Source organism: Apis florea, unplaced genomic scaffold (assembly GCF_048593485.1).
Source record: "Apis florea isolate Af1SG1 unplaced genomic scaffold, ASM4859348v1 contig_3193_pilon, whole genome shotgun sequence".
NCBI lineage: Eukaryota > Metazoa > Arthropoda > Insecta > Hymenoptera > Apidae > Apis > Apis florea.
In genome coordinates, this window is record NW_028256721.1 from 584,890 (window position 1) to 600,224 (window position 15,335).

Consider the following 15,335-nt stretch of genomic DNA (forward strand, 5'->3'; position numbering starts at 1 on the left):
TGCCCCGTACGATTGATTTATTTTATACGATTCTCGTTAGAGGATTAACACAGCGTTATAAATATAATCCTGACTGATTGCAATAATATTTTATAGACCCTTCGTCAACTATTCGTACGTGAATGGAACGATGGTGGGTAACCATATCCTTTCGAATTATCCAATTGCAGAAAAACCGTTATTACTTCCTTATTCTTCGTACACTGACAAATCGAGCAAAACAAAAACCTTACGTTACGCGTAGGGAAAGAGATATTTACAAAACCTTTCAATTTTTACAATTAAAAAGAAAGAAAGAAAGAAAGATACAACTACGATGTGAAGAATCGTTGTGGAGCGAAGAAGGAACAAGACTCGTTAACGGGTCTTCGTGTCTCAACAGCTTTCGGTAGTCAATTGATTTTGAACGGACTATAACTCAACGATCCCTTTTTTTTTTTTTTTTTTTTAATCCCGCTAGACTCTTCGCTTCGTTACATCGAAATAAATCAGCTCGAGGCACGAGCGAACAGGGCCCGCGCATAACGTACGATACACCTGCACCTGATGATTTAACTCCCGACTTAACGTGTAATTCGTAAATGAACTTTTAATCGAATTATGCGCGCGCTCCTTAAACTCGCCCTTTATTTTCGCCTCCCTCCCCCCCGGGATTCCTTCAGCCACGTTCTACAAGAGAATAAGGAATTTATACGGCCAACTACTATATAAATTAATACTCGAGGATTGGCCGAATTCGAGGAAGGGAAGAACGCCACCACGAGCGATTTCGGATACGGAATGAAAATCCGCTTCTCGATAAATACGAATGTTTATATTTCGTTTGTATCCGGCGTAATATTTGCGCGCAGGGACCATTCATGTTTATACTTTCGAGAAGAAGTTTGTTCTGTGATAATAATACGGAAACATTGTAGCAATTAAAATTGTCGATTGATAATAAATTGAAGATTTTGAATTGAAATATTTTACGTATCCGTTACGTATCGTGTAAAGATAAAAGTTCTTCTGTTCTTATAATCCTTCCTTCGCACACGCAGAGCGGAAACGCGCCATCGATTTCATTTCACTCGGTTTCTTCCTCCCCTTTTTTGCGAAAAATCGAGCGCGATAAAACAGGGTCGCCGTCCACGCGACCCATTAAGGAAACGGGGCGGTCTCCAACGCGCACTTCCGGTTTTCCCGCCGCGTGGAATAAACCTGACGTTCCATTAAGACGTCGACGGCGACAAGGAATCTGTTGAGCGTTTTCCAGCGAAATTAGATTGGATCCGGCGGGAAAATGGCGGCGGCGCTCGACCGGAAACGAATCGAGCGACGGGGCGAATATCTCGATCGAATATTTTCAAAAAGAAGAAGAAGAGGAAGAAAGAAAGAAGAGATGCCGCAGAAGAGATTCGATCGAGAAAGAATTTTTAACTTCTTTCTTTCTTCTTCTTCTTCTTTTTGAAAATATTCGATGATCGATATTATCGAATTCCGAGGGAGGGAACGAAACGTTTCAGAACGAATTTCGAATTTCTACGATGAACAGTTTCGCCGAGTCACTTCTAAAGTCTATAATTCCATTGATACGTTCACAAATCCTAGGACAAAACCCAGCCCAATCCACGCTGTGATGGCCAAAATTACCCGAATCCTCTAATCGAGGAGGCAAACAATTTTCAAACGTTTAAAAATTTCCAGCAGAAAATCCAAATTTCCACGTGCACCGTACCTCTCGAGTTACCGGCCCTTTCTTTCTTCCCGAGGCCGGCTCCTTTGTCGTCCCTTGCCGCGGTCCCCGACAGGCTTCACGGGTGTTCGAGTCGGCCCCGCTTCTCTCGGCCAAAAACCGATGTCGCGCCGAGTCAATCGTCACGCTTTCCAATTCCTCCTCGTCGCGATTTGTCTCGCTTATCCGCCGTTACCCGACCTTCGAGTTTTTCACCCACCAGCCTTGCCTCTTTCGCTCGCCCTCCAACGGGATCGTGAGCGGCATCCGACCCAAAAGTTTCCAGTCCAACGATGCAGTTACGCACGAGATTGATCGTAAGTAACCGATTCGAGAAATTCTGCCTAACTTTATTTCGTTATGTCATCCATTCGTCCATCCTTTACAGAAAATTCAGAAACAGAATCGCGCGCTTTCTCCTTTGTTACGAGACAAAATTTTGAAATTCAAATTCAAAAAGAATCGTTGCAACTCAAAGAGTATTGATGTCTTAAAACCTCCAAGGATCTGTATTCGTTAATGTGTCCAATTCTCGTCCAATGGTAATTGGACTCGGTGAGAATGGATCGTTTCGATCCGGGAGCGCGCGAAACCGGACGGAAATATCGCTTTTATTCGAACGCGCGTTAAACGATACGAGGCTAAATGGTCGATTTACGGGTGGGCAGTTAAAATATTTCTTGGAAGCCGAGGTATAAACCGACCAGCTTGATCCGCTGATTTACGCCAAAATTTCTTCGATTAAATACTTGGCCTGCCTCTTCTTATTCCTTATGGGGGTGCGTCGAGGATTTTCTTCGTCGCTTTTCGACCTCTTCCTCTACGATCGAGTGCGAGACTGGGTTAATTTCGATGGCTTTGGTGTTTTAATTGGATCGAGTGGAGGGAATTTGTTATGGAAGAGATTGGAAGAGATTTGAGATTCAAGAATTGCTCTCTCATGACTTGAGTGGCCGCCCTTCTCAGGTGACGGGCCTTCATCTATCATTCACTAAGCTTTCACAATAGTCTATCCGGCCCCTCTGAATCTTTTGTATCGCGTGCCCTCATACACGTCCTCGCGAAAGTGGGATTGATCGAGGACCTCGAAACGTTGAATCACAAAGAAAAATAAAATCGTTCACAATTTCCACAAGTCGTGACTTTTATTCACTTTCTTCGCAGCACACGATAATTTCTTCTTCGCGAATATTTCGATCAACAATTCTCCCACAATTGAAAAATTCATCGTAAAATCTAGCAAGATTTCCTCCGGATCTAGCAAAAGGAATGAATTCAAGAAGATTAAAAAAAATATTCTATCTCCATTCTTTCGTTCACAATTTCCACAAGTCGTGACTTTTATTCACTTTCTTCGCAGCACACGATAATTTCTTCTTCGCGAATATTTCGATCAACAATTCTCCCACAATTGAAAAATTCATCGTAAAATCTAGCAAGATTTCCTCCGGATCTAGCAAAAGGAATGAATTCAAGAAAAGAAGATTATCGATAATCTTCGTTTAAAAAAAAATATAACGAGAGTATCGAGAACATACATATTTGATTTATCGATAAATCTCGCGGAACGAAACTCGTTCACGCTAATTTCACCTCGTGTTGCGCCGCTTTACAACGCGATCAACGTTTCCAATTTACTGTTTTGTATACAGAGCGAGAGAGAGAGAGAGAGAAGGATGGTCGTTCAATTCTAATCAAGTGGCTCAGGTAAACATGGCGCGTTCCCTTGCGTTACACGGATTTTCCTTGTAACTGTGTTCAACACGTGCGCGCGGCCACATCAACAGTTTCAACTGTTGATCTCGTCAACGGGAAGGAGGAAACCCTTTTCGATCGACTTCGAATTTTCGATGGAACGCTCGTTAAAATATTAAACAATTATATTTCTACCTCGTCTACTTTTTTTCTTCCTTTCTTTCTTTATTTATTACGGAAGAGGAAGTTCTTCCGAGAGGAAGAGCCTATATACAGTTAAGTTTGCCAGAAAGTTTCCCAACCCTTTAATAAGGTGCTTGGAATCTAATGAAAGATTCACAGTTTCTGAGAGGGGAATACTCTCCCCTCCACTGCTCCTCTTTATATACAAATTGTAGCACGTCAAAATATCTCGCGCGTTTTACTTGCATCACGTTAATTATTCGTTCCATAAATTAACTAAATCGACATTCCTCAACGTTATGTAATCTTCACATAACAATAAATCGGAAAAATTTGAAATTTGAAAATTAATCGAATCGATCAAGCGTACATTTTCCAAACATTTTTGGTGCAATTTATATGAAAAATAAAGAAACGTCTCCTACATATTTCATTTGTACACAGGCAAATTTAAGGGAAAATTCCTTTTTATCCTCCTAGATTCCAAAGATTAAAGAAAAAAGAACAAATAACACCGAAGACGAAATACAATCAGAATAATATCCAATCTCGATGTTCGAACACCGAGTTTACCATATCTTCCAGGAACACGGTATATATATATATTTGAACAAACGGTTGAACAACATCCGCCAACTTTCCAAACATTATTCCACGAGAATAGGAAAAGCGTGTGATTGCGAGAGAGAGATGAACGATAAAAGGAAAGAGAGAGAGAGAGAGAGAGGAGGCACCGGTGCGTCCCACGTGGCGCGGGTAAACCTGTTAATAATTCTCGACGCGGATTCGTCGTGACATTACATTCCAGCTTCGTTTCACCAGGCGTCTTAATTAAATCGCCTTGCCGATTTTTCATAAACTATGGGAAACACGTGGCGACACGTTTCCTCCCGTTACAAATCCAGACAAATCTGCAATTTCGTCGCGTTTAATCGAGAAACTCGTCGCTTAGAAATCGTCTTTATCTCTCTTTTCTTCAATATTCCTCGATATTTCGTTTCGATCCCTGACCTCGATTCATTTCTCTTGGTGTAACGTGATTCTAAGATACGCACGATGATACAAGATTCACAAGTAAACGCTTCGATCGACAATTTAGTTTTCGAATTCGTTCACTTTTAAAATTTACATTTATGATGGATGAAACAGACCCTGAATCGTTCGACGACGAGACAACAACGAATCGTACGATCGTAAAAAAAAAAAAAACTTGTTCAAACAATAAAAAAGAAGTGTTATCGCGTTCCATTCTATTTCGAAATAGAATCGATCGTCGAAATAATCTTTGGACCACCCGGATGGATCCACCCCTATCCATTTAAACTCCATTAAATCAAAGGCTGAACGAGCCAAGGAATTGGAGAAGGGCGTCGGTGTTTATGAAGTCGAGCGTCTGCTGGTTTCCACGACCGACGACCCATCCAGACGATGTACAGTTTTGGAATGGAATAATTGGAATTTAGAAACGTTTCTCACACAGATTGTGTGCGATTGGTCGAAAGGTAAGAGAGGAGAGGCGATTGTTTTCTATCTCGTGTCGTATTCGATTCGGTTAACCGAAGATTAATTCAGATTGCAGGCGAATTTTGCGAGATGAATTGTTTAGGCGGCTACGACGTAATTCTGGTTAAACAGGTATGACGCTCTCCCGGTTCCCGCGCGTGCAATTTGCCTGGAAAATGGAAATTCCTGTGCGCGATTCATTTTCACACCGTTTGGAGATTAACCGCGCGAAAACGGTTTTATTAATTTCGAGCGCCGAGTATTCCTCGAATTATTGTTTCAAAGAATCGATATCGATATCCCAATATCTGGAAACCCGTTGTGCAAAATAAAATTTGTCCTAACTTATTTACCATACTTATTTTATGATTTTACGAAACGTCGTGGTACGGAAACCGTCCAGAACGGAACCCTCCCCGAAGAATCTCAAAAAAAAAAGAGCCCACGTTCCCTTGTCGGTTATTATCCAGCGTGTCGAGAGGCAAAGCGTGCAGCAACTTGAATAGAGGATCATCCCTCGTGGATGCTGCTGGCCGGCGGAACGCTGTCACGGTGCCCGAATTTCGAAGCGATTTCCACCTCCGCAGGCCTTCTAAGGCCGACAATGATCCAGATGCATGATCCGTGCAACTGACGTTCCTTCCTTCACGCTACCGGGTGGATAAGAGGGTGGTGGTTCGTGGAAGCGTAGGCCTCCGGTATCCGGTTGAATTGGTCACGGAGCGGAACACGTGTTCCCTTCGATCCCTGACGAATCGTTCCACGTTTTTCCCACAGGGTGACTGGCCGCGTTCGCCAAAGATTTTTGAAAAAAACTTTTGAAAATTTCGAGAAGAAATGGGACGGAGGCTGAAGAGAATTCGATAAATTAAGGAGAAACGCGGAGAACGTTGTTGAGAAAAGATATGATTTCTAATTTTTCGTTCGTTCGATCAAAAACTCTCTTGCTCTCCCCTTCCGAACCAAAAAGAAAACGGATATCTCGATTCTTCCATTCCCTCTTCGCTCTTGTTCCAACTCACCCTTTCCATTTCCTCGAAATCCATCACAAATGTATCACGAGCTTCGCGAAAAATGCGCTTCGCAACAAGCCTCGTTTCGACAGGGATTCCGCGTTTCATCGCGTCACGTCGCAAGGGTTTTAATTATTCCACGGGAGGGGAAGGAGGAAGAGGAGGAAGGGAGAGAGCGCAACCGCTAACGAGACGGGCCTGATAACGCAAATTAGATGGCACGCCGGATCGCTTATTAAAGGACAGTCTTATTAGAAAGACCTCCTCTCGTCGCCTTTCTCCCCCTCCTTCTCTCTCTCTCAGTTCGAAAATTCTCTAGGATAGAAAACGTGCCGGGGAATACATTTTTGCGGAGGACGCGCGGCCTTTCGAGGACAAAAACCTCGTTTAGTCGACTGGTATTCTCTCGAATACGCGCGGCTCCGTAATGAAATCGAGGGACTCGATTAAACATGGCCGACAACCTCTCTAAGCTTGTTCCCGCGCGAGGCGGAAATTTTTTTTTTTACGAGGAAATTCGCGGGGAACGCGGAAGAGAAGGCGACGCGCCTGCCTCGTTTTCTGATAACCGGGAGGAATTTATAATCGTGGTATAAGGTTTGACAGTGTCACGGCTGTGAATATAGCCGAGGGGAAGAGTGTTTTGGCTTGGTCGAGGCGAGTCGCATATTTCGATCGAAGAGTAAGACAGGGATACAACAGTTTCTTGGAGGAAAGTTCGTAATATTTACTCGCGACGATAACTAAAAAAACAATTCTCCTCGAGAGTGTGATTTTTATGAAACGAATTATTCGTGGGAGTTACGTTTGATCGTAGATTCAACTTTCATTCGAATCGAAATAACGGTATTAACGTTATGGACAGGAATGCGATACAAAGATACAAACCGCTTAAAAATTCAATTTTACAACAATCGGCTACTTCGAGAAACGAAGAATTTATTATGAATAATTGCAATTCTGTCCTCGTTATCGCTCTTTTCCCTTCGAGAAATATTTACACGAATCGAAAAAATAGGATTGAAAAGTAGGAAAAGTAAGTGGACAAGGGGTTGTTGAACGAGCAGCTGTTCGATCGGGAACAGTTTCGATCCTGAAAACTGACTGCTCCAGTCGATCTGCCGGTGACTCGAATCTCTTCTTGTCTGTTCTTGCTTCGAACGGGCGAAAGGACGAACTCCATGGGAGACGGGCCGTGAGCGGGCGAGACGAACTCGGATTAGACACGGGGTTGTAGGGGTTTGCGCCGCCACCCGGCTTTTCGCCTTCCATTCACTTCACGAGGATCCTCGAGAGCGAGCGATCTCTGCGCGACCGGCCGCTTTTTTCTCCCCGCTTTTACACGCGCTTCCTTGTCCCCGAACCGAATCTCGCTTCATTTCGTTGCGGAGCAAAGCCATCGTTTCTCGATTCAGATTTACTCGAAACGTTTTGTTTTCGAAGGTTAGAACGCCTCTTTCTTCCCTCCAATCCTCGTCTTCTTACTCCGCCAAGATCGATGCATCCTTTTTAAATTCGACCACGAGATTTACAAGGATCCTTGATTGAATTTATCTTGATGAAGCGGTTCGACAAGATTAACGATGATCAATGAATGGAGTTACGCGCGATATATTTTAACGGTGTTATTCGAAAAACGAGATAGGAAAAAAAAAGGGAGAGAGAGAGAGAAAAGATGCATAATAACAAAGATCGGAGATTTCGAATATTTCTCGAATCGAGAAGGCGTAAGATGACCGTACATACATAGAATTTTCCCGTGCCCCGGGGCTGACTTTATTTCCTTCCTCCCCCTCCCTTCCGTTTTATTATCCATATTCGATAATTTCCAAGGAAATTTAATTATCGACGGGATATTACATGTCCAGCGGCACGGTCAAATGAAAAACGATCGGCGAACGTTCGCGATATTGAAAACGATACGTGTTCTTACGACGGCACGTTAAGAATTTCCATCCCTCCCCTCCCCCTTTCATCCATCGTTGCAAGGATGCGCCGCCCTCGCCAAATTCCACCAAATTGCACGATAATTTCACGGAATTTTCGTTTATACGAAATAACGTCATACCTCACCCCCTCGAAATTTCGTATTTACAAGGTTTCCCCCTCCTCTTCCATTACGCAATTCGCCGATAAGATAAGATTTCCATCCCCTCTCTTCCTTTCTCAACCCCCCACAAGAAGAACGTACACGGGATGATATTTTCTCTCGCGAGGGGTGCGAAAGGGGGCGAAACCTCTCGAAGTTAGTTTCCATTCTGCGTTTGACAATTACAAGTATGTACAATTTGAGGGTAGAGAAAATTTCGAAAGGGTTCGTTCTCGAAGAGGAGTGGTGAGATCTCCTGCGCGCGAGATTTGAAACAATTGAATCTTCTAGGAAAACTTAATTTTTAAAAATAAAACTCGTTTTATTTCCCCCGCTCGAAATCGAGATCGGCGACGAATTTTATTATTAACGCGTATTTCCCACGTATGTCACTCTTATGCACGAGCCTGTCGTTACCCTGTATGCATCCGACCTCCCCCCCCCAGGGGTGCTCTTGCATATTTATCCCCTTCGCCCTCCTCTCACCCTTGCCAAATGGTCCGTTTCATTGCATCGAGCGGGCGCCCTTTACCTCCATCCTCACCCACCCCTCCACCGCCCCTCCTTTGTCTTCGACAATTGGAACGATAGTCGCGACATTCACGAGTGCACTCCGGGATGGAAGGCGTCTACGGGCTAATAAGTGGCCTTCCTGCGAATTAAGCGTCGTCACCGTTTTTCCTTCCCCACTCGACCCTCCTCCATCTTCCCTCTCCTTTCGCCCCATTGTATCACTCATATTCCTTCTCTCTCTCTCGGTCACCGTTCTTCTTTTCTTTCTTTCTTTCTTTCTTCTTCGTTTAATCGTTCATCGAGTGCAACTTTTAAACGGTTGAAACGAACTTTCAAATGGGAATTTCTTTGCCAGCCTGGTTCTTTTGTCGAGTTTTTTTTTTTCTTTGCCAATTCTGAGAATTTTTCGCTTGTGAAATAAGCTCAAAGTTTCGAAGAGGCTTCGCTCGCGAGGAATTTTGGGATCCACCGGGTTGATCAAAATCTACGAGATCTTTTTATTTGTAAATTTTGTAAAATCTATAAAATCTGCTACGTTCCCCTATTCGAAATTCGTCTCGTGATATTCGACGCTCTCGATTAACGCGTGTCGAGCAGTGCTGGTCTTCCTGACTAATACCAATTAAACGTCGTCACTCATCTTTATTAACGCTCCCTCTATCTCGCGATCCCTTCTAACGAAACGTGTGTATGGATACTCGCGTGGAGTGCACAGGTGTACAGGGTGTTCCATTATTCATGACACGTGCTGAATAAGGCATGATTTTTCATAAAGAAGCGGATCGAAAAGAAAGAATATTTATTTACTCGAGGTTTCGTGTTATTTTCCAGGTACAAAGTTTTTCGCCTTCCCCCCCCCCCCCCCAAACGCTATTTCTCGTTCCGATACAAAACGATGAGATCGAATCAATCGAATTAAAGGAATTTCCAAACGCGAAAAAATTCTATTCCTCTTCGGTTCGATTTACTTTTTCAAGAGAAATTATTCGCGAATAACGAAACACACCCTATATATATATATATATATATATATATATACGTAAAATCCAGAAAAGCATCATCATCATTTAACAAAGAAAAGTTATTAACAAATCGAGGGAAATGCGAAACGAGCATCTCTCTCGCGAAATATTTTTAATACGAAAAGGATACGAAATAAATTGCGATTGCTTTATGAAAAGTACACTTATGAAAAGAAAATATTATAGCGAAATATCGTTCGTTTGTTTAAAAAAGAACCTATGGATCTCTTTTGATTCGTGATTGAATGTTTAAAACCGATCATTACGTGTATTAAAGTAAAATCGAATCATGGCCCTCGTTTTTTGAATATTAACGATATTATTTCCGCGCGAAATACGGCCGAATTTCGGATCAATTCGAACCCTCTCGAAATATTCAAATGCGATCGTTTGGAAGGAGGAAAAAAATATTGACAGATGTCTAATCGTGATGCATTATCATATGCGAATATATCGATACGACGCGTTAAGTGAATTATCGTTCGATTAGGCTGATTGAAATTTCGTTCGCATAATATATTCCCTAAGAGTCTAATCTTAATAAAAACGTAATAAGCTTGATCTAAATAACTTTCCATTTTTCAAGCAGTATTTCTTTTTATTACCTTCAAAAATCAAGAAATACTACCAATCTGAGATATTAATTTTGTAATTTTAAAAATTTTTCAGAATTATTTGCCCGTGAGAAAGCTAACATCCGTTATTAAAATCGCTACGTATTTCTTATTTATATTCAATATCCATTTTCTTCCTCTCCCATGCATTAGATTCGAGTTCGGTTGGACTCGAATCGAACTTTTCATCGCCAATCTTTCGACGACTCGAGGCCTATCTGCTTAACATTTATCGCGTAGAAATTGCTTTCGCCGAATTAAACGGGGCCGTCGTTCGTTTCCCCCCCACCCTCCTCGAAGGAACCCCTTTGCAAGCATTTCGATATTCGATCGCTCGGTCACTGCGATGAGACGGCAAAAATTTTCACGAGGGACTTTTTTCGGGTAACGATGAGAATTGTTACACGTTTAAAACCGCGCAAAAACTTGTTATTCAAGGGAAGATTAATCGGGTCTCGATGGAGCCGATCCGCAGCGGGAGGGCACGCGAATAAAGAGCGTTTTACACGCGGCGTTACGTCGAATGCATTTTGTAATTGTACGATCCTCCCGAGGATTCAGTTTGTGTACTCGTTTCCCCTTTTATTGTAATTATTCCCATGGAGTTATTTACCGTTCTGCTAATGTAGCGAATAACGCGTGTATATACTAATATATATCCGCGAATATAACGAATACACAAACTGTTTTGAAAATAATATATATATATATGCCTGGTGTACGTGGTTTGTAATATAATTTAAATAACGCGATGGACGATCAATTTCACAGTCTCGCCTCGTAATTTAATTCGTGACGGTTATTATTCTTTAGAAACTCTAAACTCGATACAAAAAAAAATAATCTAATTTAAATCCTTCAACGGGAAACATTTCCATTACGTTTTATCGGAAAAAGAAATGAAAATTCTTCGTCAATTTAATTTAAGAAATTAATTTATGCAAGAGTCTAATAATACGGGATTCAAAATAATTTCTCGAATCCCGAACGAAAAAAGGAAACCTCAAAACCACTTCGAGACGAAGCAGCCATCTCCTCCGACCATCCCTATCGCACGCACAAACACGTTTTTCGATAAATGAGGCACGGATAATCGGTTAAACGGTGCCCCGATAATCCAGGCTTCCAAGCGTACACGTAACATGGACGACACCCTTTCATGGGGCAAACGTTTCACACCTTTCGTTCGAAAACACGATAAGATCCACCCTTCTTCCCCCCCTTTTCCTGTTCCTCTTTGCCTGTTACGCTGCACCTTCTTCTCTTTCTTCCTTTTTTTTTTTCTTTTTACGACTCGTCAGAATTTCGACGAGGACCACAGCTGGGAATCGAGTTGACGGCCGTTGTGGCGTAATCAGTCCTAATAAGGTATGCGAGAGGAGGAGGGTGGTGAGAATGGCCACTTAATAACAGAATAACTCGATGATTTCAACGACCGTGATGCGACGATGACTTTCGAAAAAATATCTCCGATTCTCGAAGCTGTCCTTCTTCGAGAACAGATCCTGTCAAAATACATTACGCATCCTTGGGATTAGAATCGATCGCGGTTTATTATGTCGAACGTTTAATGATCGCGATTTTCGGAATATAAATTTATCGTCAATGATGTATCGCGTCGTGATATTGACAGGTCGTCGAAATTCAAGTTAGTTAAATCGATTTGAGGGAAAAAAAATTAATAATCAAGTTGGAGAGGGCTCGTTATTGGTAGCCTCGTTCGGTTGGTAAAAGAGTTGAAAGTTACGAAAGAAAGCTCGTTCGATTCCAAATAGCATGGATAGAATTTTAAATGAAATGCTCGAAATAATAGAGGGAGTTGTTGAAAAAAATATTCAGGAGGAAAAACGAGTGGAAAGATTAAAGTGAAAATGTTTTAGAACTCTCGAGAGTATTTTTCGTAATGGATGCTGCATTGAAAAGTAATTTGTACGAGAGTAATTCTCAATAATAAAAAAAATTACTGTCGAGAATTTTTCCCAAAAGAATTATTTGCAGTAAATAGATACTGCACTGAATTAATTATACGTTATTGAAAGAAGAAAATTTAGAAACAAAATTAAAAGTTTTCACTACGTAATTAGAAAATAATTACACGAAACTAATCCAGTAACGAAAAAATACTGTCGAAGATAATTTTTAAGAATTTCTTTTGAGAATATTTTTATGTAAATGGATGTAATGGACCGAAGAGTAACTGTACGAGAGGAATTTTCAATGTCCAGTAATAAAAAATTACTGCCAAGAATTCGTTTCAAAAATATTTTTCGTAAATAGATACTGCATTGAATTGTTATGTTAAAAAAGAAAATTTAGAAAAAAATTGCAGTAAAAATATTCGAGAATAAAATTCTCAAGAGTATTTTTTGTAAATGGATACTACGTTAAAAAATAATTATACGAAATATGTAAATCCAACGAACGAAAAATTACTGTCGAAGATAATTTTTGAAAGAAAATTTCTTCCGAGAATATTTTTCGTAAATGGACATAATGGATCGAAGAATGGATAGAGAGAAATTTTCAATGCAGTATTCAGTAATAAAAAAATTACTATGGACAAATAATTCTCGAGAATTTTTTCCGAAAATATATTTTTCCGTATCGAATTAATTAATTATTACGAGATTAATTCTCCCTGTAGTAAGATTTAAGAGGATCGAAAAAAATTCTCGAGAATTTTTGAATACATGCTTGCATGTAAAAAAGTAAAAATATTAAAGGAAAAATTAAAATATCTGCGCACTTACCTCGAGAATCGTCGCAATTTCTTGATTTGTTTTGATTTCGAAGCCCGATGTTATCGCGTTCGAAGTCGAACTAAGACTCAGATATTCGGACGTTATTCGACGAAACACGTAGTGGGGATTGTTTATTTCTTAACGTCCTGTTAAAGTTGGCTTGTATAACTCTCTGTAAATTTTAATATTATACGAATAAATATTTGAAGATATTATTGAAATAATATTTAAGCGGACATATTATTTTTACATATCGTTTAAACAAATAATTTTCCTTATTTATGTTTAAAAAACATTTCCTCGTTATTAATTGTACAGACATTTATATTAATCTTTTATTTAATTTATTATTAATCCCCGCAAAATGTATAGGAATAAAGATTTTATTTGATCAATTTATTTATTTATTTATTTATTTATTTATTAAACTCTATTTATTTTTCAAATTTATTCCCTTTACATTTATGAAATTGATGTAGTAACTTATCAATATGTGCTTCTGTTACGAATAATAAACATATTTTACGTATCCAATTGAACACGACCGATGGATAAATAACATTAATAAATCGCGTAAACCGATAAAAAGAAGAGGGAAAAAGAAAAAAAAAAGAGAAAGAAAAAAAATCACAACTAATGACATAAATATTCAAACGGAAACAAGCATTAAATCAATTCGATCACGATCGATTTCATTCAAAATCATCCAAAATTATAAAACGAATCTTTAAAAACGAAAAATATTTTCAAATTTCGAGAAAGCCCCAAAAAAAAACTCAATCCCTCTTCGATCCCCCTCTACCCCAAAGAATAAAATATAACGATCTCTCTCTCTCTCTCTCTCTCTCTCTCGAACAAAAAAACCATCTATCTCTGTGCAACGATATTCCAAATCGAAAATCATCGATACACGGAATACCATCGATATCGTATCGTCGCATAATCGATAGTCACAACATCTATAATCGCATGCATAGGAAGCAGCCGCCAAATTCACGACTCGTCCTTCGTCTTTATCCTCCTCCTTCTCGATCTGCACGCTCGAAGATAGGCTATCTTTGGCCGGCCGCGGGGGCTGCGCTCACTATCACGTTCACGTCATCGTTCTAATTAATTCCAACACACGCCCCTGCACACGCTCGATTGATCAAGATATTGCGGCCGCGTGCAATTAGCCGCCGCTCGTTCGACAGTTGATCGATGCCGCGGCGCCTTCCATTCGCGTCGAATCGAATCGAAGCGAAGAGGAAAGGGAGCGAGAAGGGGGGAAGGATGGAGAGAATAAAAGAGAAAGAGAGAGAGAGAGAGAGAGAGAGGACAAGCGCGTGCACAGCCGACGAGACTCGTCGAAAATAAACGAGCGTCGAAAATTGTGGCGTGTACCTGTGTCACGATAACGGCCGGGATGTAGCTGGCTATCGCGTACAACGTGGCTATCGGCTCCTTGGGACGGAGTTTCGATCCTCCCTTCAATGGCCGCGTTCATCTTCGTTATCCTGTGAATTTCGCGAATGGGGAAAGAGGGGAGGAAGCTGGTTTTTTCTTGGAAATTGAACGAGACGTGTGGATGGGACGTTGGGTCGGAACGAGATCTCGAGATTGTGGGAATTTCGATCGGTTAAGATTGTAAACGTGGAACGAGAGGAAGGGAGAAGGTTGACGGTTTATTTATAAGAGTTTTATTTTCTTTTTTTTTTTTTTTGTTTCCTCCCTTTTTTGGAGAGATAAACGGAAAGTTTTGATACTGAAACGGAAACTTTGTTCGCGTTTATTATTAGTCGAGATGGGGGGGGGGGGGAGGGGGAGAAGGAAAAAAGGATTCTTTCAACGCGTAACGAGTATTTTCATCGACGAAAAATTTCCATAACGAGCCAAATAAATTGTAACTGATAGATGGGATATCAGTTTCCAATTTGGGATTCGTTCGATTTTTGTTTAACGTTCTTTTCAATCGTGCACCACCGTCGGGGGGCCCGATGAAAAGAGAAATTCTTCGTTAACGATCGACGTTATGCGTGTAAACGAATCGAAATTGCCACCGAGCTCTTCAATTCGTTCAAAAATCGTTGAAATATCGTGGGTGAAATCGTGGGTGAAAATCTTCTTTCCAGATTTATATCCCTAGATATAGATTTTTCATCTCGTTCCACGTCCACTTTTCGCAACAATTCAACCCTCTCGTCGATAAAGCACAAAAAAAAAAAGAAAAAAGAAAAAAGAAAAAAAAAAGAAAAAAAAGGAAACGAAA

The 15,335-nt window shown here is 40.7% G+C and overlaps 1 protein-coding gene and 1 long non-coding RNA gene across 4 annotated transcripts in view; one reads left to right on the forward strand and one right to left on the reverse strand.

Moving 5' to 3' along the window:
* Positions 1-15,335, forward strand: part of LOC147657306 (uncharacterized) — a 141,924-nt gene that overhangs the window by 110,856 nt on the left and 15,733 nt on the right. The window lies entirely within an intron of this gene.
* LOC147657307 (uncharacterized) overlaps positions 1-15,335 on the reverse strand; it is a 173,679-nt gene that overhangs the window by 108,521 nt on the left and 49,823 nt on the right. For all 3 annotated transcript variants that reach the window (XR_015292689.1, XR_015292690.1, XR_015292691.1), the window contains exon 2: positions 13,097-13,259. This is a non-coding gene — a long non-coding RNA (uncharacterized LOC147657307). The remainder of the gene's footprint in view (positions 1-13,096; positions 13,260-15,335) is intronic.